The sequence below is a fragment of the Furipterus horrens genome, unplaced genomic scaffold, assembly GCF_987537825.1.
Source record: "Furipterus horrens unplaced genomic scaffold, mFurHor1.1.pri manual_scaffold_1, whole genome shotgun sequence".
NCBI classification, from domain to species: Eukaryota; Metazoa; Chordata; class Mammalia; order Chiroptera; family Furipteridae; genus Furipterus; species Furipterus horrens.
The window spans coordinates 132,059,846-132,074,093 of record NW_028327171.1 but is presented as its reverse complement, the minus strand read 5'-3'; the positions used below and the strand labels follow the sequence as shown (position 1 = coordinate 132,074,093).

The 14,248-nt window shown below is 38.5% G+C and overlaps 1 protein-coding gene across 3 annotated transcripts in view; it reads left to right on the top strand.

Moving 5' to 3' along the window:
• ZRANB3 (zinc finger RANBP2-type containing 3) overlaps positions 1-14,248 on the top strand; it is a 282,266-nt gene that overhangs the window by 160,375 nt on the left and 107,643 nt on the right. The window lies entirely within an intron of this gene.

The window sequence follows — 14,248 nt, the reverse complement described above, 5'->3', positions numbered from 1 at the left end:
CAGGGGATTTAAGTAGCCAGTGCTTTTATCTTCCCCTTCCTTTTTCCATTTTTTCCCTTTTAGGAGCCAGACATTAAAGATTAGGACATTCAAAAACAAATACATATATGGCTTAAATTTGAAAGTGACCACATATGCCCAGGGAAAGGCACAGGCTCAGAATAGAACTAAGAAGACCTTAAGTGTATACCTCAGGTTGTTCCTTGGCACAGAGAGAGCCTACAAAAATAAAGTAAGACAGATATAATAAGTGAAAAAACAAGAAAAACAGTAGAACATGGGTACAGGGGGGAATGTTTTTTTATTGGGTTACCACATTATTAGATTCAAATATTCACTTTTCACCAAAGAAGTCATAGACATACAAAGAAACAAAAAATTATAGTCCATTCAAAAGAGAAAAAATGTCAACAGAAACTGTTTGAAGAAGACCCGATGACAGATCTCACAGGCAAAGACTAAAACAATTGTCTTAAAAATACTCAACTAAAGGAAGATGTGGAGAAAGTAAAAAAAAAAAGAGAGAGAGAGATGCATAAACAAAATGGAAATATTAATAGAGATAGAAAACAAAAAATTAATTCTGGAGCTGAAAAGCACAATAATTGACATGAAAAATTCACTAGAGGAAATCAAAGGCAGCTTTGAGCAAACAGAAGTAAGAATCAGAGACTCAGGTAGGACAATGGAAATTTTCCCATGTGTGGGACAGAAAGAAAAAAGAATGAAGAGAAGTGACAACTTAAGGGACCTGTGTTAAACTTAAACAGATAAACACATGTATTGTGGAAGCCCTAGGAGAAGAGCAAAAAAGACTGAAAGAATATTTGAAGAAATAAGTTTTGAAAGCTTTCTGAATTTGTTCAAAGACATATTTACAACATTCAAGAACCTAATGAACTCTATAAATAAGATGAATTCAAAGTGACCCACACTGAGACACTTTGTAATCAAACTTTCAAAAGATAAAGATGATCTTGAAAGCAGCAAGAGAGAACTAATTCATCACATACAAGGGATACTCAAAAAGATTAGCAATAGATCTCTCATCAAAAACTTTGGAGGCCAGGAGGCAGTGGGTTGATAGGATCCAGCAATTTCACTTCTAGGTATATACTCAAAAGAATAAAAATCAGGGACTTGAAGAAATATTTGTGCACCCATGTTTATAGCAGCATTATTCACAGTAGCTAAAATATGGAAGCAACCTAAGTGTCCATCAAATAGATAAGCAAATTGTGAGCTATACATAGAATGGAATATTATTCAGCCTTAAAAAGGAGGGAAATTCTGACATATGCTGCAACATATATGAACATTGAGGACATTATGCTAAATGCAATAAACCACTCTCCAAATGACAAATACTGTATGGTTCCATTCATACGAGGTACTTAGAGTATTCAAATCATAGAGACAGAAAGTAGAATGGTAGTTACCAGGACTGGGAGTAGGGAGCAATGAGGAGTTACCGTTTAATGGGTATGGTGTTTCAGTTTAAAAGATGAACAGTGTTATGGAGGTGAATGGTGGTGATGGTTGTACAACATTATTAATGTATATAATACTGCTGAAATGTACGCTTAAATGGTTAAGATAGTAAACTTTATGTTATGTTTATTTACCCCAATTAAAAAAGTGAAAAAGCAATTAAAAATGCTTTGTAAATACAAAACATAAAACGATAAAAATTCTTAAAGGAATAAAAGAAAATCTTTGTGACCTTGGGTTAGGCAAACGTCTTTATTTAGGACACAAAAACATGAACCACAAAAGACAAAAGTGATTTTACTTCATCAAAATTGAAAAGATCTCTTCCAAAAAAAGTGTTAAGAGAATGAATTGACAATGAAAAACAAATACCATATAATATCATCTAATACAGGAAACTAATGAACAACACAAACAAAAGAGCAAAACTGAACCAGAGACATGTAAACAAGGAACAGACTAATAGTCACCAGTGTACAGGCTGGGAAGGAGAGAAGGGAGGGAAGGGAAGGGTCTATTCAAGGAACTAGTATAAATGACCCATGGACATTTACAACGGGGTGGGGATTGACTGTGGGACAAGGAGTGGGCTGGGTGGGGGGAGGAGCAATGGGGGAAAAAGTGGGACAACTGTAATAGAAAAACAATAAATAAATTTAAAAAAAAGAGAGAGAATGAATGGACAAGCCACAGACTAGGAAAAATTTTTGTAAGGCACATATTTTCTAATGGCATATATAAATTCATGTATATATATAAATATATATAAATATGCAAAAGGAATTTATAAAAATACATGAAATCTCTCAGAACTCAAAAATAAAACAAAAAAAAATATTTTTTTATGGCTGAAAGAATTAGAGACACCACCTAAGAAGATATATGAAGTCAAATAAGCACTTGAAGGGATGCTCAATATTATTAGTCACTACAGAAGTGCTAGGTAAAACCACAATTAAATACTAGTTACATATGCATTAGAACAGGTAAAATTTTTACAAACTGATGATACCAAATGATGGCAACAGTGCTGAACAATTGGAACTCACATATATTGCTGGCGGGAATGCAGAATGATATAGGAACTTTGGAAACCAGTATACCAATGTCTTATAAAGTTAAACATACAAGTGCCATACAAACTAACAATCCCACTTTAAGTATTTAGTTGAGATAAATGAAAACATGTGTTCACTCAAAAATCTGTATGGAAATGTTTATAGCAGCTTTGTTTATGGTTCCCTGTATCTTAAAGCAATCCAGATGTCCTTCACCTGGTTAATGCGCAAGCAATTGTGATGTATCCGTGCAATATATTACTCAGCAATAAAGAGGATGAACTATGAATACACTCAACAACATAGATGAATTTCAAATGCTAAGTAAAAGAAATCAGATTTAAAAGGCTTCATACAATATGATTCTACTTATATACTTGTCTGGAATGTGCAAAACTATAAGGGCAGAAAACATGCGTTTTTCCCAGGAGCTATGGTTGGGAGGAAAGGTTTGCTACAGAGGGACACAAAGGAACTAAAAAAAAAAAAATGCCACTGGGTAATTTCCAAAGCCCAAAGTTAACTCTGTGTGTGTGTGTGTGTGTGTGTGTGCGTGCGTGCGTGCGCGCGCGCTTATGAACACAGATAAGCATACATGTTCTTGGCCATAAACTTTGTTTCATCATCCTAAGCTAACTTAATGTTAGCTTAAGTGCCTATTGAGAAATGTCTCTTTTATTATATATTATCAAAAAGGAAAACAAAAGAAGCTTGCATTTATTCTTATTTAGAAAAGAAGAATTTTTAGTTTGTAAATCTGAATAAGAATGTGTATATTAATCTCAAAGAAGTTTTAAAAGTTCATGATTCATAACTTCTTTTGAGACATTTGAAATTTTGTTAATTTTAGGTTGTTAGAAATTGTTTCCTTTGTGGTTAATTCCACCCTAAACCATATTGCTGCTACGTTTTTTAGTTTGATTGAGCAGTGACCTCATTTCTCTGAAAAATATTTAAAAAGTTGTTGATTTTTCAGTTTGTTTAGATTTTTACTTGTTAGGATAGAGTGGCAACTTCTAAGCTCCTTACTTAACATTTCTCCAACAAATATATACAAATAGTGAACAAGCAAATGAAAAAAATGTCTGACATCATTAGTCATCAGGGAAATGCAAATCAAAACCCCAATGAGATACCACTTCACACCTACTGGGATGGCTAGAATCAAAAAGCTGGATGACTAAAGCTTTTTGCAGCAAAAAAGCTGGATGACTAGTGTTGGCAAAGACATGGAGAAGTTGGAACTCCTTGAATACTGATGGTTGAAATGTAAACAGGTCCAGCTGCTTTGAAAAACAATCTGGCATTTCTTCAAATGATTAAACATAGAATTACCATACAACCTGGCTATTAAACTCTTAGGTATATGCCTAAGAGGAATGAAAATATATATGTACACAAAAAAATTACATATGGATGTTCATTATTTCTAAATAATGCAGCATTATTTAGAAAAGCCAAAAGTTGGAAATAATCAAAATGTCTATCAGCAGATAAATGGATAAACAAAATGTGCTAGATCCATACAATGGAATATTTTTGAACCTTAAAAAGGGCTAAGTATTGATACATGCTTACTACATGGATGAACCTTGAAAACATTATGAAAGAAGCCAGTCACAAAAGACTATATACTATGTGATTCCATGTATATGGAAATCTTTAGAAACAGAAAAGATTAGTGGTTGCTCAGGGCTGGGAAGGCAGGATAGCAGTGAAGAGAGTGAGAGCTAAAGGATACAGGAGTTCCTTCTTTTCTTTTTAATTGGTATATAATTGACATATAACATCACATTTTAGGAGTACAACATAATGATTTGATATATGTATATGTTGTGAAATGATTTTCCCAATAAGTTCAGTTAATATCCATCACCACACAGTTGACAATTTTTTTTATTGTAACGAGAAAGTCTAAGGATTATTCTCTTAGCAACTTTCTAATATACAGTATAATGTTGCTGACTGTAGTCCCCATGCTGCGTATTACGTCCCAGGGCTTATCTTACAACTGGAAGTTTGTACCTTTGACCACCGTCACGCATTTCACCCCCATCTCCTTCTTGAAATGAGGAAAACATTCTAATATTTACCACAGTGATGGTTGCACTATCTGTGAATGTATTAGAAACCACTGAAGTATAAATGGGTGAATTATATGGCATTATGAATTATATCTTAATAAAGCTGTTAAATAAAAGAGATTAGGATGTATTTTAAAGTATATATAATAATCATCAAATTTAATGGCAAGAGATCAACTGTTTACAGATGGCACCTCTTTCAACCCTCCCTCCCCCTCTTATTTCCCTTTTGCAATTAGAACCTAGTGGTGGGGATTCAGCAGCATGTGGTGCTGCCAACACTGTTCAGTCATTGCCACCTCTAGTGATCTAACTCCAGCTGAAAGAGAAGAGGGTAGGGATGGGAGAAAGGGTTTCTCTAAACCATGGCTTATACCAGGCAGAGGCTTGCAATCAACCAGTTGTAAATCACCTAGAAGGCAGCAAGAGCTTCTCTCTCCTGTACACTGTCCTGGAGAGGTGAAGAAACCTCACTGGTCCAGGCCTGGTGATGGCATGTAAAATTAGATAGCTCTAACTTCAAAATAAACCTGTGTTTCTGGAGCACAGCTATCAGTGCACTGCAGGAGGCAAGTGAGGCCTTTGGTGGCCTGTCTGAAGATATCTGTGGGCTGTCTGTGCCAGTGTGGAACAGTTGTGCCATAAGACCTTTGCCAAGCATGTTGTACACCTGCAGAATGTGTCATATAAATGGGGAGTGTGCTTAAGAATCCATTTTAGCCCTGGCTGGGTGGCTTGATTAGTTGGAACATCAACCTGTACACCACAGGGTTGTGGGTTGGATCCCCAGTTAGGGTACATACCTAGGTTGCAGATTCAATCCCTATTGAGATGCATATGGGTGATAACTGATCATTGTTTCTCTCTCACATGGATGTCTCTCTCTCTCTCTCTCTCTCTCTCGCTCTCTCTCTTTCTCTCGCGCTCTCCCTCCCTCCCTCCCTCCCTCCCTCTTACTTCCTCTCAATCTAAAAATCAATCTTGGATGAGGATTAAAATAAGGGATCCATTTTAATGGCAAACATTTCATTGTCAACCACCATCCCCGCCAAACCCAGTTTCTTTTCCCCATCATTGGTAATTCTGAACATTAGATTTTTTTTTTTTTTACCAAGGGGTCAAAATGTACCTAAGTATATGTTTGTAAATGGTAAAATACGTGACAGAATTGGGTATTGACAGATATTTTTTATTTTCATTAGTGTGTGAATTTTTAATATAAATATAGGTCAATCAAGCATTAAAGAAAGTAAAAATATTTCAATGAACAATTTCAGTAATTTAATTTATAACAATTATGAATAAACCTGAATTTTTGAAAATGCTAAGTTTCTTTTTTTAATTAGTTAATTAATTTTTAAGTATATTTTATTGATTATATTGTTACAATAGTTACAATTTTTTCCCCTTTGCTCCCTGCTGCCCAGCACCAACCCTCCCCCAACAATCTCATCCCCACCCCCAAGTACATGCCCATGGGTCATACACAAGTTCTCTGGCTTTATCCTCTCCTATATTATTCCTTTAAAAAAAAATTAATCAAATTTTTTTAACAATAAAAAATAACAATCCCTCCCAGACTTAAGACCCTTTATAATCTTGTAAAGGACAATGGGCAAAGGTCTCGAGCTCCTCTAGCTGCTTCAAGCTGGACATGGACGTTGTCCTACCTACCCTTGGGTCCAGAAATCCCAAATAAGAGAGGAGGTGTGGAGGGGAGGGTGGCCTTCCCACATGGGGAAGGATCATGCAGACTCCAGGTCAGCTGGCTGTCCCCAGACCACGGCATGCTTGGTTTAACAGGCTGGCATCCTTGTTGTATTCTGGGGGCAACAGATTTGGCAACAGGGTTAAAAGGCATCATTCAATCCATAACCACTAGATGACAAAAGGCAGGTATTAATTTTTCAATGTCCCACATTAGGGAAAAGAAGGGCTTCTTTGGAAGAAGGTGTGCCAGGCAATCTCACCTGTCCAAAACCCTTTTGCCCATTATACTTAGTCTGGGCTGAGGGAAATATTTTAGGTTTCCCCCCTCTCAGACCTTGGGCCCTTTCTGTCCAAGGCATTAGGATAGAAAAGAAAAACCAGTTTTAAAGTGAAGCCCACAGACCACCCCATTCTTCACCAACCCAGCAACTTAGTTCACTCAAACCGTTGAGTCTCAGGAGGCAGCAATGCAGACAGGATTAAGTGAGGCCTATACATACAGACAATTACAGGTAATGAGATCATAGGCTTATGCCCTTTGAAAACAAAAAACACGTGTTAATTCATGTAACATAACCCACAAACAACTCTCTAAATCTGTAAGACTGTCTTATTGGAAAGACATCCTGTTGCAAGGCATTTGACATTCTTCTTGCCTGTCAATTAAGCATCTTTGATGATTCACAGACATCGTTTCACTTTCAAATGAAAACAAACTTTAAATGAAAATAAACTTTAAAAACAGGTAGCTACACTATTTTATAGTCTACCACTGAGCATTGTGATTTTCCTTGAATCATGATTTTTCCCTTAAGATTACCCTCCTTGTCATTAAAGGGACTGCATTAAGTCCATTTTTAATTTATCCTGTTCATTTGCATAAACACAACAAGAGCAGCAAGTGATCACTTATGATCTTTAATTCTGCTTTGCTGGAACTTACGCAAGGAACATATAGGGTGACCTTCAGTCTGCCCTTCAGGGCACAGAAGCTGAGCCACATACCTGCCATTCAGCCTTGCCTGTAAACACCTGTCCTTCAGGTTTTCCATTGTGCCTTAAGGTCCCTTCTAGCCATCTTTCAGGAAAACAACCTTCATTCCTTCCCTGGAAAGATTGCCGTGGACCACACAACCAACCAAGGTACCAGACCTTTTATCTCATGGGCTTTTATTACCTTCGAAAGTCAATCCTAGTTCCTCAGGGCTTTCTGGTAACAACCAGAGCCCAAGCATGTCTCCCTTAGGCTTGACATTCAAGTCAAAGTCATGGTCATAAAAACCTCTATTGACACCTGGTCTTATTAGTTTTATGCAAAGAACCTTATGTCATTACTTACTTCTTCAGAATGAGAAATACTGGAGGGATCAGATAGGGAGAAAAGTACACAGTGTGAAGGAAAATCCTTGTCCTAATATTCACTAAAATTGCATTTCCATTCTTTATATTTTCATTTCTTCCACCACTAAAAATTTTTTTGTTTGTTTTTCCATTACAGTTGTCCCACTTTCTTTCCCTCCTGTTTCCCTGCACCCAGCCCACCTCTTCTTCCACAGCCAGTCCCCACCCAGTTGTCCATGTCCATGGGTCATTTATATATGTTCTTTAACTAGACCCTTCCCTTTCCTAACCCCTTATTTCGCACCCCCCACTAACCCCTTGTTACAGTTAGTCTATTCCTTGTTTACATACCTCTGGTTCAATTTTGTTCATTTCTTTGTATTGTTTATTATTCTTCTGTAATAGTTGATAGCATAAGGTATTTTCCTTTCGTTGCCTGGCTTATTTCGCTAAGCATAATTCTCTCTAGTTCCATCCATGTTCTTGCAAATGGTAGAGGTTCCTTCTTTCTTTCTGCTACATAGTACTCCATTGTGTAAATGTACTACAGCTTATTAATCCACTCATCTACAGATGGGCACTTAGGCTGTTTCCAGCACTTGGCCATTGTAAATAACGCTGCTATGAACATAGAGATTCATAGGTTCTTTTGAATTGGTATTTCAGGATTTTTCGGATATAATCCTAGCAATGGAATTGCTGGTTCAAAAGGCAGTTCCATTTTAAGTATTTTGAGGAAATTCCAAATTGTTTTCCATAGTGGCTGCAATAGTCTGCATTCCCACCAGCAATGCACCAGGGTTCCCTTTTCTATGCATCCTCACCAGCACAGGTTGTTTGTTGATTTGTTGATGATGGCCATTTTGACTGGCGTGAGGTAGTATCTCATTGTGGTTTTTATTTGCATCTCTCTGATGGCTAGTGATGTGGAAAATTCTTTCATATGTCTATGGACTCTCTGTATTTACTTTTGGAGAAGTGTTTGTTCAGGTCCTTTACCCATTTTTTATTTTTTATTTTTTTTATTTTTATCATTATTTTTTTGTTTTTTTAATATGCTTTATTGATTATGCTGTTACAGTCATCCCAATTTTTTTTCCTTTGTTCCCCGCCACCCAGTGACATCCCTCCCTTTAGTTGTTACCCCCACTTAGTCCATGTTCATTGGTTGTGCATACAGTTCCTCTCAACATCTTCCTATCTACTCCACTCTCTTCCACTATGCTTCCTAATTCCCGCACCATCTCCCTCCCTTTTCCCCTTTCCCCCTCCCTGCTGACCTCCCCCCATAATGTTCCCCATACCCGTAATTCTTTTCACACTCTCGTTGCCTACTTAGTTTGCCTTTGTTTCGGTTCCCTAGGTTCTTTGGTGGTTGTTGTGATACAGCTTTCATTTTAATGTTGATAGTATTGATCCTTTCTCCTAAATAAGTCCCTTTAACATCTCATATAACAGTGGTTTGGATCTGATGAACTCCTTCAGTTTTACTTTGTCCTGGAAGCACTTTCTCTGCTCTTCTATTCTGAATGACAGCATCGCTGGATAGAGTATTCATGGATGTAGGTTTTTGCTTTTCATTCCTTTGAATATTTCTTGCCAGTCCCTTCTTGCCTGCAGAGTTTCTTTTGAGAAATCAGCTGACAGTCTTATTGGGACGCCTTTGTATGTATTTCTCTTCTTCTCTCTTGCTGCTTTTAAGATTCTCTCTTTATCCTTAATTTTTGACATTTTGATTATAATGTGTCTTGGTGTGGTTCTCCCTGGGTCCAGTTTTTTTGGAACTCTCTGTGCTTCCTGGACCTGTAAGTCTATTTCCTTCCCCAAGTTCAGGAAGTTCTGCTTCATTATTTTTTCACATAATTTTTCCATTTCTAATTCTTCCTCTTCATCTTCTGGCAACCCTGTGATTCAGATATTGGCCCGCTTATAGCTGTCCGATAAATTTCTGAGTCTGTCCTCATTTTCCTCACTTCTTGTTTCCTCTTCCTGGTTGACTGTTTGTTCCTTCCCTATGTTTTGATTTGTTGACTTGATCCCTGGTTTTCTTTCCTGCACCACTAGTTTCGTATGTGTTTTTGATTATTTCAGCAGGACTAGCCTTCATTCCTTCCCTGTCTTGTTTAAGATCTGCTGTTAGGTCTGTAAGTGCTTTTATAAGCAAAGCTCTGAACTATGCCTCAGAAGGATTTCCTATCTGCTCCTTCTTTAGATTAGAAATTTACTGTCTGGTCACCTGCACCAGTGGGATCTCTATCATGATCTGTGCCATCCTGAACAGTTTTGTGTTTACCTTTGCTTCCTGGGCAGGGCTGTCACACCTCTTACGGTATAGGGAAGGAGCCCTGTGCACTCGTCACAACCAGGCGTTTTCTGCGGGAGTGGTCGTCCAAGATGAATTCCTGCCATTCAATCTCCGCTGAGAACCCAGGACCCTCCTCTTCCGTCCCCATCCCCACCGGGCCTCACAGTCCAAGGCAATGAGGGTCTGCCTTCCCTGGCTTTGGAATCGCAAGCTGACAGGTCTGCTCTGCAGCTGGGGTGCTCCCCAGGCGCTTCTCACCTCCCCTTAAATGTGGGTGTCGGTGCTTACCGCTGTCCAGCCTTCATCACTGCTGCTGCCTCAGACAGCACAGCTTGAACTCTCCTTCCCAGCTTCGCCCCTCCTACCTGTCTGGACGCGCACCACTTCTTTATAACTTCATACGTTGGACTTCCATTTATTTTCTGATACTTCTGGTTATTGCTGGTTTTGCAGTAGTTGTATTCCTTCTTAGTTGTGGAGGGAGACGGGGCGTATCAGTCTAGGCCTCCATCTAGGCTGAAAGTCCCTTTGCCCATTTTTTAATTGGGCTGTCTGTATTCTTGGTGTTGAGTTGTATAAGTTCTTTATATATTTTGGAGATTAATCGCTTGTCTGAGGTATCATTGGCAAATATAGTTTCCCATACTGTTGGTTCCCTTTTCATCTTGATGAGGTTTTCGTTTGCTGAGCAGAAACTCTTTTGTTTGATGTAGTCCCACTTGTTTATTCTTTCTTTTATTTCCCTTGCCTTAGGAGATATACCAGTGAAAAATGTTGCTACGTTGGATATCTGAAATTTTCCTCCCTATGTTTTCCTCTAGGACTTTTATGGTGCCACGGCTTACATTTAAGTCTTTGATCCATCTTGAGTTTATTCTGGAAAGCTGTTCAATGCCTCAATCTTTTTGGTGTTTTTTTGCTTTGAAGATCTGTCCATTGTTGACAATGGGGTATTAAAGTCCCCTGCTATGAGTGTGTTGTTGTCTATATCATTCCTGAAGTTTTTCATAATTGTCCTTGCATATTTGGGTGCTCCTAAGTTGGGTGCATATATGTTTACAAGGGTTATATCTTGTTGGTGGATTTTTCCCTTAAGTATTATGAAATGTTCTTCTTTGTCTCTTTTTATGGCCTTTACTGTGAAATCTGCTATATCTGATATAAGTATGTTAACCCAGCTTTTTTTTCATGTCCATTTGCTTGAAATACTTTTTCCATCCTATCACTTTGAATCTGTGTAGATCTTTTGTTCTAAGGTGGATCTCTTGTAGATAGCATATATGTGGGTCATTCTTTCTAATCCATTCAGCTATCCTATGTCTTTTGATTGGTGCATTTAATCCATTTACACTTAAGGTTATTATCAATAGGTACTTATTCATTGTCATTTTACCCCTTTGTACTTGTGTTCCTCTCTGTCTCTCTCTGTTTCTTTATCTTCTTAAAGCAGACCCTTTAGCATCTCTTGCAATGCTGGTTTGGTGGAGATGTATTCTTTTAGCCTTCTTTTGGCTGGGAAACTTCTTATTTCACCTTCCATTTTAAATGAGAGCATTGCTGGGTAGAATATTCTTAATTGCAGGCCTTTGTTTTTCATTGCTTGGAGTATTTTTTTGCCATTCCCTTCTGGCTTATAGTGTTTCTGCTGAAAAATCTGATGATAGCCTTATTGGAGCTCCCTTGTATGTTATTAGTTATTTCTCTCTTGCTGCTTTTAGGATTCTCTCTTTGTCTTTCAATGTTGCCATTTTAATTATGATGTGGGCCTGTTGGGATTCATCTTCATTGGGACCCTCTGTGCTTCCTGGACTTGGGTGACTATTTCTCTCCTCATGTTAGGGAAGTTTTCTATCATTAGTTTTTCAAACAGGCTTTCTATCCCTTGCTCTTGTTCTCCTTCTGGAATTCCTATGATATGGATATTATTACGTTTCAGGTTGTCCTGCAGCTGTCTTAGAACATGTTCAGTCTTGTTCAGTCTTTTTTCATTTTGTTGCCCTGTCCGGGAATTTTTGTCTACGTTGTCCTCCAGCTTGCTCATCCGATCTTCTGCTTCCTCTAGCCTGCTTTCAATTCTTTCTACTTTGTTCTTCAGTTCAGAAGCTGTATTCCTCATTTCCTCCTGGCTCTTAGTTATAGCTTCTGTGTCCTTTTTCATGCTGACGTAATTCTCAGTAAGTTCCTTGTAGTTTCCCTGGAGTTCTTTGTCGTTTTCTTAGAGCTTGCTGAGTTCGTTGATCTTCCCCATAATCCATGTTTTGAATTCCATGTCTGATAGTTTGCTTCCCTCTATTTCATTTAGCACTCTTTCTGGGGATTCTTCCTTTCCTTTCAATGGGAGGTTGTTTCTCTGTCTCCCTATTTTTGTGACTCCTATTCTTTGTTGGTGCTTCTTAGAATGATCTGCACTTCCTGGATCTGCCTCTGGTGGTGTCAGATCATGTACTAGGCAGCCTGTTGGAGACTTCCAGGGATCTACTGCTGTTGTCTTGTCTTCTTTAATTGTTAATCTATTCAATCTGTGATTAGCTGTCAGGCTTAAGGACCGTGGGTGTGGCAGCTTAATTCCTGTAGGCAGGGCTTTTGCTTGCCCTCAGGCTGACGCCACTTGGAGGGGAATGGTCTACCTGCAATACTGGGGATGAGTCAGCACTGGGACCCTCTCAGCTGCTCCCCCAGTTCTCCCCTCAAAGCCACTGTGCCAAACTCTCCCCAAGCGTCTCTAGTCCTCTCTGCCTTCCCTCTGCTTGAGCCTAGGGTGAGTGGGGGCCAAAATATTTTCGTACGTGATCCACTTAAGAGCTCTTTTTCTCCCGCTGTTTCTCTCCAGCTAGCAAGAAACCCTGTGGCTTTTCGCTTTTCACAGCTGGATACTATTTTACTTTCCACTCTGTTACTGTAGGCTGGGAAGCCCAGCTTGGGGTTTAGACCCTGCCCTTCTCAGGGGGAACCCCCGGCTGCTGAGCTGTTTCTCAGTCTCTTCAGCTGCCACCCATGGGAGCTCAGCCAGCCCTTTCACATCTCTGCACTTCCTACTGGTCACGTTGTGATGTAGCGGCCTTTTCTGTCTCTCCGTGGTTATAAGACTTCTCTCCAGCTAGTGTTCGGTTGGTTATTCCAGATGATTTCTCCCAAATTAAGTTGTAAATCCAGACTGGTCCTGGGAGGAGGTTAGTGTAGCTTCCACTTACTCCTCCACCATCTTGGATCTCTTAACAGTTTCTTTTTAAACAAGTAATTTCTTATTGATGACAGTTGAATGGTGCCTGTCATTTTACCATACTGTAGTTCCATTCATTCACCGTACTTTTCTAATAGACTCTACATGCAAGTTAATGTTTTTAATGTTTTCTGTACTACTATATGTTTGCTATCAAAATATATGTAATTTTTAAACTTGCTAATATGAAAATTCATGTTAACAAGTTTTAACTTTCTCAAATTGATACCTATTTGTACTAAAATACCACCAAAATCCCATTAAAATGATAGTTATTTCATTATTGATATTAGTGATGATAATATTAATTCTCTAACTGCTAATTTTCAATAGAATGGGCCCTTTGAAGATGGTTGAGAATTTTGCGGAGAAGTGTTTGGGATGTCACAATGATGGGGGATGTTTTTAGGCCAGCTGTCCTGAAGTCTAAATTTAGTAGATCCAGTAAATCTAAAGATTTAGATTTCAACCCTTGTCTTAACACCTACCACAGTCCGTGGTGCTTCCAACTTCTCATCTTCTTGAAGATGTAGAGGATAAGTTATCTTTTGCAAGCATTTTAAGTTGTGGCTTCCTTACTTTTACCAAGTCAGCGACCACTTGTCTGTCTGCATTGACTTCTCAATACTTTATCCTCTGCTGTTTCCTCTCCCACTCTTTCATAGTGGGTCTGTGGTGGGGGGTTAGTTGTTGTTGTTGTTTTTATTTCCTTTGCTGTCAGTTTGAGATAATATCTTCTTCTAGAAGGTATGGAAATGAGTTAGGTGTTTCGTTGTCAACTGGCCAGTGTACTGGCAGTTAGTGCCTAGTTAGGGCTAGATCTGCTGAACATACCGCCTGCCATGTGTGAGCCCATTGACAATGCCAGTGGACATTATCGTTCATCCCATTGTTGCATGAATCAGTGTAAACAGTGTGTCTAGACACTAGTAGTTTCTTTAGCTGAGAGTTATGCATAATCTCACTCAGTACTATTTCTCAAGCTGAGCTTTTTGAAACTAATTTGCATTAAAAAATAACAGCAAAAGCAATTTCATGG